This window comes from Vanessa tameamea, chromosome 21, assembly GCF_037043105.1.
Source record: "Vanessa tameamea isolate UH-Manoa-2023 chromosome 21, ilVanTame1 primary haplotype, whole genome shotgun sequence".
In the NCBI taxonomy this organism is placed as follows: domain Eukaryota; kingdom Metazoa; phylum Arthropoda; class Insecta; order Lepidoptera; family Nymphalidae; genus Vanessa; species Vanessa tameamea.
The window spans coordinates 4,158,008-4,169,331 of record NC_087329.1 but is presented as its reverse complement, the minus strand read 5'-3'; positions in this window follow the sequence as shown (position 1 = coordinate 4,169,331).

Here is an 11,324-nt window from a genome sequence, read left to right as displayed (position 1 = left end):
TTTGGCAGAGACTGGGTGCGCGCGCCGTCCCGTTTCCATGGTGACCACGGGGTAAGTTGTAGGTTGTGTATTCAAAAAACTGATAAGGTAATCTAGATTAATAAATTCATTATGTCCCATTGAATATTGCACAACTTGCATGCAGAGGCGGTGCTGTATTATCACCAGAAAAAAAACGCTATTTACTTGGCTTTGATTTTTATTAAAATATCGGCGGTTTAATTGAAGATTTATGATTTGGTCACAACTAATTGCTTTAAAAAAACTTTTTCAATAAATATGTTTAATCTATATTCACAATTATAACGTTTAATTATTTGAAACAGCCACCACTACAACGAGTGATTACTAGTCAAACTGATATTCCATTTTCAAAATTATGTACTTTAAGCAAGTTTGTACATTTTTCAATACCTACAAATTTTTATCTTTTTAACATTTGATGCTTGTAATTTTGATTTGAAAAGTAATTATTTCTAATAAATCTATATTAAATATCTTTGTTAAGCTCTCGAATCTCGATAACTTAAAAACATCGACAGCTCGACAGTATGATATTTTTCCATCCCCTTGAAGCTTTTTAATTCGACATAAGTACCAGTAAATATATTGTACCTCTTTATCACGATCATAGTAATGTATGATTTTACTACCTATATAATCATATCATTGAAATATCATTTGAAAATAATTAAGTTGATAGCTTGAAGAAAAATAGCTAAGTAAGTTTAAGAATTGGCCAACAAAGTACGTCATAATTTTTGTAGAAGAATATTAGCGGACTAAATACTATATTCTTATTATTAATGTTGGCAGAGTTTTTGTTTTTCTCACACATCTAACTCAAAAATAGTTAATGAATTTACCCTTTTGCATGTCGAATATTTCCTTAGGTCGACTTCATAAGTCGAAAACTCTAGGACTTGATTTTTTGGCGTCACCCTTGAAGTTGGCGGTACAGAGGTACTACTACTTTTTAATGCATTTCAAAAACTAAAAATTATAAATTAATAGTTTCAACTTACTAAAATCTAAAACAAAACAAAAACATCTTTATCCATCTATATGTAAGTATTTAGTAATAATTTTAACAATATAGACGTGTCTATCACTAGGTCTAAGAATTTACAGTCTACGTACATTTTTTTTTATGACAAATGTAGGCGGACGGACGAATGGGCAACCAAGAAGTAGTATGTGGTCACCCCCTATAGACAATGGCGCTGCAAAAAATATTAACTATTCAATGCATCCCCAAAGCGCCACCAACCTTCAAACCAGAGCACAATAGTACTGAGTACTGCTGTTTGGCGGTAGAATATCTGATCAGTGGGTTGTACCTTCCCAAATGGACTTGCATAAAGTCCTACCACCAATACATTTTACGCCTTAGGCACTCATTAGAAGGTAGGCAATTATAACGCCTCAAATCTATTTTCAAATTTGTTATATTTCCTCGGGATACTAAAAAATCTTGTTTAAAGCTTTGTTTTGCTTCTGTTAATATTTCTGTTTCAGAATTTTATTTTATTACATGTATGATACAAATTTAATTCAGGTAAGCCCTCGGTTGCAGCTAGTAATATTATCTATGAAATTCTTCTACGGTTGAGTAACCGTAGAAGAATTTAGCCGTGGGAGATATAATCATCAATTATTTTTTATCTTATGATAAGTGTTAGTTCTTAAAGAGTAGTGCTTATATAATAATCGATTGAATGTAAAGGGATTTGTATGGTCTCATTAATAGAATACGCTTTAAGCCGATTACACTTTATCGCAAGAATGTCGAAGTTCACACAATTTACTTGAGCATCTTATGTGCTAGAGCGTACTAATTCTGTCTATTGGATTTGCAGAATCAGCATTGTTTATGTTTTCCTTAATATAGTGTTTATCTATCCTAAGATCGTCTTAAAAGTGACCTTGATATGAGCTATTGTTTACGCGTTTGTAATTTTTTTTATAAGAAATAGGTATCATCAGCTTTTTCACAAAAAAGGGAATTACGACTGTAGTGTAAGGCAGTTTAATGTGATACGCTATTGTGGGCATTTACTTTTGGGAGAATATAATAATAACACATCTTTTTCGATTTATATATATAATATACGAGTATATAGACGTTATAAGTGTTTTCATTTTTTATAATTAAACGATACTGAGGAAGACAGTCATTATTGAAAATAACATATTTTAATGTGTTTTTGAAAAGTACAGAATTTATCACCATTCAATTCAAGATTAAAATATTCTTTACTTAACTTTGTTCTTTAAAGCACTTTTGAATTTGTTAGTGTTCAATTAAATCTAAAGTTACCACCTGTTTGGAAAGTAGATTCTACCCCGAAGAACCGGCAAGAAGCTCAGTAGTTACTCTTTTCCACATTTTAATTACAGAGTATAAAGTACAATTAAATTATATTCACAACGGTATACATTAAATTAACAAGAGTATAATAATAAAAATATATGCGGGAAAAAAAATCGCTTCGCATCATTCGTCAATAACAATCAAACTTAGAAATTAAATATAAATAAATCTCTTTAAAATAATTTATACCTTTACTATAATTCTTTATTTAAAGTTTTTTTTTATTGTACGCTTTAGACTCTGACTGGCTGGTTGGTTGACAGGTGACATTGAGTATGAAAAGAAAAAGCTGAAAGAAAGGTAAGGAATTCGAATTATAACGATTGAGTAAGGTAAACCGATACAATTGTTTTCACTAGCGAGTCACCAGCTGAGCTGCATCACAGGTTGAATAATATATCTTCATATTCAGAGTTCTATTCTTTGATGTTATATAACCTTTGTCGTATGTCGATATGAATAATACAGTCTGTTCCGCGTGGTTTTACCCGCGTTAAACTGTACCGCTTGGTTGGGTGACATGATGTTATATAGTCGTTATCAGTATATAACTTTTCTTGATATATGGGTTATCAAAACGAACTGGTAGATCCTATCATTTAGGTAGTAATAAACCTTATTAATCGTCATTATTCTATAGCAATTTTCCAAATATAATTTAGATTTAAATTAAATTTCAACAATCAGGTGAATAAAGTACTGTTTACAGTTACGTTATGAAATAGTCTGTTTTTAAGAATAACATATCCGATCCCCGTTTGATACGTATTACTATAGAATAATGTATATGTAGTGTGTGTGTGTGTGTGTGTGTGGGTTAAAACATTGATTATTATCTTCTAGGAAAATTTACGAGAAAAAAATTTACACTGTTTTGTTAATTATTATTTTTATTTATTTATGTCATAGTGTAGTTAGGTGGACTGGAAAATGGGACTGATGGTAAACGTTCACCAATGTCCATAGACATTAGCCCAGTAAGAAATATTATGCATTCCTTACATCGCCAATGCGCTACAAACCTAAGCATGTAAGATGTTATGTCCCTTGTGCATGTAGTTGGCACACTGGTTCACTCACTCTTCAAACCGGAAGACAACAATACTAAGTATTACTATTTGGGTACCTTGTCAATAGCATTCCTTACTCTCAAATCTTTTTTCGAGATTCATCAAACACAGCCATATTTTATTTTTTATTATATTAAAACGTTAAGAATCATTAAAAGGAAATACAACAATAAAAGCAACAAAGCATATAGAACACGTATCACGTACAGACAACGATAGTATAAAAGTGCGTAATCTTTATCGTTAGCCGTCACGATGTATGAGTCAATCTTACCCCAATGCGCCAATTTCACCGAAATAACAATTTCGTTTCAACTTTCGTATAATATACTTTTATAGATGAAGGGCGGAAATATGATATAGAGGTACGTAGTATTAAAAAAACGGCCAAGTGCGCGTTGGACTCGCGCACGAAGGGTTCCGTACCATTATCTATAAAAACGGCAAACAAATCATGTCTGTGGTATGTATTATATTTGGAGCCACACTTAAATATTTATTTCATTCTGTTTTTTTTTTAAGTATAAAATTCTTTAGTCGCGTTAGGCACATTTTGGTAGAGGAAAATCTTATAGGTTCGCGTCACCGACATGCTTTATGAGAGAATTTCTATAACTATACATCTGACGTATTATGCAATATTAGTGCTACGATATCTTGTATTTTCGTTTGATTATTATTTGAATTGTGTAATTGTAGAATCACTGTATAGTACAATAGTGATTACTAAACAAATATAATAACACATTTAAGGTCAAAAATAAATAAAATCATTTTAAATCTTCATATTTATTTTATATATCTATAATATAACGGGACTTAATATTCCGACTGCCCTAAGACTAGCCGAGGACAGAGTGGTGTGGAGGAAGCTAGTCGACACATCGGTGAAAGCGTTTCAGGAGAAACGAATATAGATGAATGAGATTACTATTCAATTAAACATTTTCTGTTATTTAAAAATGGTTTACATTTGCATTATGCATATGGGATTTAAAATTGTCGCAAGTAGTCACCACTATCACCTCCTAACGGAAATACGTCGAATTACCAATAATCCTGTATATAAGCAGACAGAGCTTTTAGCGGAAATAACGCTAGTATGAGTTTCATGCATTATTTACATTGACTTTTAATATATAACAATTGGTATATAATACAATATCTACATAAAATAATCAATACATATATAAATAGGACAGCATATATATATATAAGTACTGTAGTTATTATATGCTTAGAATTCCTTCCGTATATGCTAAAACATTGCATGAAACCAGTTAACTTTTCGAAGTTTCGCTTGCTTAACGGAATTTGAGATCTACAACTAGATCGGAAATGTGTTGGGAGGTATGAATCGCTTAGCAAAGCATCTTACACGAGGTATTTCGATACTATGAACTCGTTTTTTAAATGTCAATACCAATTTAAATTTTGAATCATTCAATATTGACTTGTCAAGACAACTTTTTAAATGAAATATTAATGTAATAAATGAAATAAATATTTGGCTATTTGGCTAATTATTACAGGTTAAGGCTGTTCAGCATTACATATATAACAAGTTTTTGGGTTTTTTCTTGTTCCAGAACTTTGTGTTCGTTTCTCCCGAGCAGTAATTGTAAATGTTTAGCGTTTGCAGTAAGTGATCTGAGAATGGCTTAAAAATATGAATAAATAGTTTCCGCTCTCTGATTCGCTTGCGTGTAAATGAGTGAGATGTTAGATCTTGTTGATATTTGTGACATGTCTCTGTCCTTTTCTATATCCCTTACGATATGTATGCATCTGCTGTGTTGTTATATATATACATGGTTTCACTGTATGCGTGTTCTTCCCCAGAGTGATTCAAAATGGTGAATTTACTATTTGTGTACTAATTCCACACAAAATCTACTAAGTCATAACTTTTATTCGTCATTCCGACAGTCTTAAAGACAGTCTTAGGTAAACTGTGGCAAATATAGTTTAGTGTACATTATATTACACAAATGTGTGCATGACCACATGTAGAGTTTCATTTTCCTCACCTTTTTAATCCGATCGAATAGCAACTTAATAAGACTGGACATCAAAGAAAGCAACAGCATTACTTACTTTAAAAGCAATATAGGCATGAAGGTAATCTTGTGGCTTCCGGATAAAATCGGAAACGGATAAATAAAACGAAACAAACGCATCCGCTGCCCTCCTCCGCCATGCTCCCATAGACCAAAGCAACCGTGATCATTCCCTGTGTAAATTGGAAGGTGAGTTGTCGCTTTCCTTTCATCCACTCTCCGACTTCTGTTTATATATTTTTATGCTACATACATTTAAATAAGAATTATATATATAGACATTTTATTGGCAATATCAGGATTATTCGAGATAAGTGGCCGTATATTCAAACGATTTTATATGAACGATCCACAAATTTAGTTAGTTTTTAATTAAACAAATCAATTACACAGATATATTCACAATAGTCATCAATATGGATTCGTTAATAAATCATTTACAAAAACACACATAAATCACTGAATCTATTACAAAAGAATAAAGATAATGTTGGAAATTAGCGATTCATCGTAAACGTGGTGCGCGGGAAATCTTGAATGTAACTGTCGATTCAAGATGGCTGCCTCGCTACCATCGACGCGACGCTTCACTAGAGCGCCGTTCAACTCCCATTGACACTCTTTTCCAACCAGTATGAATAAACAAGATGGCGCATCATGCGCCGTCATATATAAAAATCATAATCAGTGAAACGATGTAAAGAATACTAAACATTTAAAAAATATGTATTTGTATCAACATTTTAATCTATATTGTAAATAAATTTTTGGTCAGAAAATTAAGTATGTTAAGAAAATAATTTCGTTTTTATATACTAAGCTTAAATAAACCATATTTCGTTGAAAGTCTAGTTACAAAGTCGAAACCAGATGAAACTAGTTCGAACGGTAAACTTAGTTTATTTAGTTAAGAGTTCGATCAGGGATTCCTAAATATTTACTTAACGGGTCGCAATTATTGATTTAATTAAAAGTCCATAGGTCCCTATTGAAAATATTTCAGTAAATGACATATCTATGTCATTTACTGAAATATTTTCTGTTAATTGTCTTTTTTATTTAAAGTAAGTACAGGTAACATCCGTTTATTCCAAACATTAACTATATTTATCTATACAATTCAGAAATTAAAATAAAATGTTTTTTTTTTTTTTGCAAATAAAACATATTATTCAACAAAGGATTATATAGATGATAAAAAAGGATGGAGCTAATACTTGTTGACTTTCAGACAAGATATATTATATATATAATTGTATTTAAGTAATATAACTTTAGATTTTTATACGTTGGAAAAGAGTAACAACTGAATCAAAAATACTTGAATACAGTATATTTGGATTTTGAACTTTTAGTTCTCTATCATCGAGTGCCATAACATCTCAGTTCTTAAGGTTGGTCGCGCATTGGGCAGTGGTAACCACTTATCATTACGTTGCCCGTCCACTTACCGATGCCATAAAAATAATAATAATAATACATAATGTGTGTGCAACTTACATACAAATATAATACATACTTATACTTCAGCCGAGATGGCCCAGTGGTTAGAACGTGTGCATGTTAACCGATGACTGCGCGTTCAAACCCAGGCAAGCACGACTGAATTTTCATGTGCTTAATTTATGTTATAATTCATCTCGTGCTCGGCGGTGAAGGAAAACATCGCAAGGAAACCTGCATGTGTCTAATTTCAACGAAATTCTGTCACATGTGTATCCACCAACCCGCATTGGAGCTGCGTGGTGGAATATGCTCCAAACCTTCTCCTCAAAGGGAGAGGAGGCCTTAGCTCAGCAGTGGGAAATTTACGGGCTGTTAATGTAATAATGTAATGTATACTTGACAATGTTACTTACTGAATATATGAAGTGCGTTTTTCATTACTTTATGGCTTATACAGGGAATGATTGATAAAAATTTGGTTCACATAGGCATTTTGGGGTTAATACGATTTTAATAATAAAGGGTCGCAATAATTTCAAATGTTTCCTTTGCTACACGACGGTTTTCTTTTACCTCTACATCTATTAAGTAAGGTTATATACTAATCTGTACCAAAATACTATATTACAAAGAGGTAAAATTAGTTTGTTTGTATGTAAGACCTAATCTCCCTAACTAACGATCTAATTCTAAATCATTCTGGAGGCTACAGGGTGTAATTTAAATTTATATTAATAATAAATTTATCCGATGGAAAGCCGGGGTGAAAATGGAGAAGGGGGTATTTTAAAATATAAAATTGACAGGGTAGTTATAGTATTGCTGGATCTGAGGTAGAGTTTTTGTTTTAGTTGCACAGTTATTTGCCAGTTCTGTTCATCACACTGAATTAGTTGTACTTTTGTTCAGCGGCAATCATATTTTTACAATATATTTCAATTAATACAATTTGAATCAGAATTTCAGTGGTAATAATAATAAAAAAATGTTTATTTACCACAACACAAAAAGATATATAAAACAATATATATATAATTCGTCGATTCAGCTTCGAAGGCTTTGTTTCCAGCCCTCACCAACACAATGTACCCATATACACACCTGTAAGCTGTCAATTGAAAATGTTAACATTGAAGTGAAGCTAAAACAACAACATAGAAATACAAAATTGTAATCAATATCAACAATATTAATGTTGGGAGAACAAATTAGAAAGAGAGAGAAAAACAAAAATTTATACAAAACTATACAAAACTAATTTTTCGCCTACGTGTCGTTAGGTATAAAAAGTAAACTTGTCCTTCCTTGGGGTTGAGGATTTTTTATACCAAATTTCATCAAATCCAGTTCTATAGTTTGGCCGTGAACGCGTAAATTCACAGACAGTTACTTTCCCATCTATAATAAGACAAAACTACTTTTTTTAGAAAAAGAGTTTATGAGGTGCGTAACACGTAATTAAATATAGTTTTAGTATTAGCAATGTCTTGACTAATTTCATCAGATATATAAAAATAATATTCAGTGTATTGATCAGATATTTGAGATATATTGGATGCGGTCCCAAGTTTGGTAACACCTTACTGCAAAGCTATGCAACTAGTCAACCTGGTAAATTGTTAATGGACTTAGCTTAATTATACTAAGGTAATGTGCACACGAAAAACGCATATAATTGAAATTGTTACATTTAAATTTTCAAATCGTGCTCTTTATTCTATTTCAAAAGAAAATCAGACGTCATCATTGGCCACCTGTTTGTAAGTGTGCTCTAAAGTACTAAGCATTATTCTCTTGCTTCGTCTCATTTCATTTCCTCCCACGCTCTGTGCAAGCTGAAGTGTTGGGTTTGGGAAATTTTATGGCTGCCCCCTACTAAAAACCAACCTACATTGAGATTTTCCTATTATACATGTTGGTGTAATCTCGCATTCATGCGAATTAACTGGATTCATTTACTAAAAAAACCCTTATTCGGTTCACGCTACATTCCTGCTTATGATTGGTTCTATCATATACTGCAACATATCTAACTATAATGTATAGGATGTTTATAATAAAGAGTTCCCTGATAAATGTTTTTCTCCATAAATCCAACAATATCTAATTTTGATCTATATTATATCTATATATACGTTCACACTGCACGCAGAAATAAAGGTATGAAGGAATTAATCTTGATTTAATTATATCTTAGTGATAGAGAATTACTTTGTTTTTTTTTTTTATTTAGTATTTTACACATGGTAGGCGGACGGGCTTATGCGCCACCTGAAGGTAATTGGTCACCATCGTCCGTACACATTGGTAACGTAAGGAATATGAACCATTCCTTACAACACACACACAACATAGTGTGTTACTTACTCATCCGGGTTGAAACAAGGCGTACAACTAGGTAAGTTAACTAGTTTTAACACATTAGACCTTTTTAATTCAATATAAAAAGTAATTCGAGAGGAAGGTTTATAAGTATGTATTATTAATACACATTATCGCATAGAAAATAACCGAATTTTAAATACCCTGGCTGAAAAAAAAAACAAGATCTTTTCCTTCTATGTTTGTTCTTCAATCTAATACATTTTATAATTCCAACAATACTAACTTATTGTAAAAGCACACAAATTTGTTGCTCGACTACTCATTTTCTATCCAATACAATAATGATAGCGTTAGTCATTGATAAGCAATATTTCCGTATTAGAAATTAACCTTGGAGCGCGCAGCTTCTGATACGAAATCGAAATGATAAATGCTTTTAAAGGCGCAGAAATCCGCGGACAGGTGCGACTCAAATTGTATCAATTCCATTCATTCGTCATCATAATGATCCGATTCGCAGAAATAATCGTGAGGTCTCCAGTAATTTTGTATCCGCATTGTGCCGCCGTATTACTCACAAACGACACTGAAATGCCTCAATTAATTTGAAATAATGATGACTTAATCATTTAAACGTATGAGTAAAATAGAGGCTGTGTTATGTTGTATAGAAGAAAACAGTCTCTGCTCTCAGCCTTTAAGTATAGAATATTATAACATTATATTATTGTAACTAAAGGCGCAAGCGATATAAGATCTTAGTTCTCAAAGTTGGTGTTGGATCAATTATTACCATTGTCCAATTACCAACTATTTAAAAAAAAATATTTGGAAATTCGTTATGGGAATTATACAGAAATTTATTTCTTTATAATTCCCTTTTATCTTTAGATAAAATATCTGTTATGTTCATCTTTGACCTACTCAAAAAATGTACATCAATAATAACTTTGGATTTTACTCGTGCGTCTCTAACGCGCTACTCTCGGTGCGTAGATATGAAAAAAAAAACTTTTTCCATCTTTTCTTTCATGTTGCTATGCTATATTAAAAAGTGTTCTGAAGAGTTTTAACTATAATTGTTAATATAAAACATAATCCTACCGTCTCAGCTGCAGCGACGGGTTTAAGAAATAAATGGCAAAAAGCTTGTTATCCTTATCAAAATGAAACGGAATGTTTTTACCAAAAAAACCCTAAAGGCAGCCCTAGATTATAAATATATTTAATTACCTAATTAATTACTCGATCTGCATAATCCGCAGCATTACGAATATACTTTTTTTTTTGATACTTAGTTTGTTACTTATGACGTTGATTAAAAGTTATTGAAAAAAAAATATTACATTTAGATTATTTTTGGAATGAAGTCTGTTTACGCGGCTTACAGTAATTTTATTTATAATAATTTATTTATTTAAGTGTAATACATGCGAAAATATCGTGCCTTTTCTATCGAGCATTTATTCAAATTTAATTTATTCTTTTTTTTTATTTGGCAAACACAATCCTCGCGAAAATAACCTGGATATACATACGATACTTTATTTTGAACTTTGAACTGAATTTACCCATACAAAATCTTTTTTTTTTTTGTTCTGGCTTTTATTTGTGCCAAGAGGGCACAGATTATTTCTCCAATGTCACGTGCGACATACAAAATCAAATAAAGTATTAAACAGTTCCTTTTATACCTCGGTCTAAGTTAGGATGACACGATGTCTTACCTAACAACGTGTCACAATATACCGTATTTTAATGACGGTATGTATCCATTATAGTGATACGAATCACATAAAAAAACACAACGCTTTCTTATATAATTGCAGCTATCGTTTAAATTACCATAATGAGGGTTCAACACAACCGTCGAGGATTTAAATAAATGAGTCACTCTAAATAGTTACTTCACAAGTTTAATATGTAAAGGGCTCAATTTTAAAATCCAAATACAATGTAATAAATAAATATATATAATAAATAAATAGGTGGACAAGCACATGCGACATCTGATTTAGGCATATCGTCAAAACTGCCCAACGATATTGG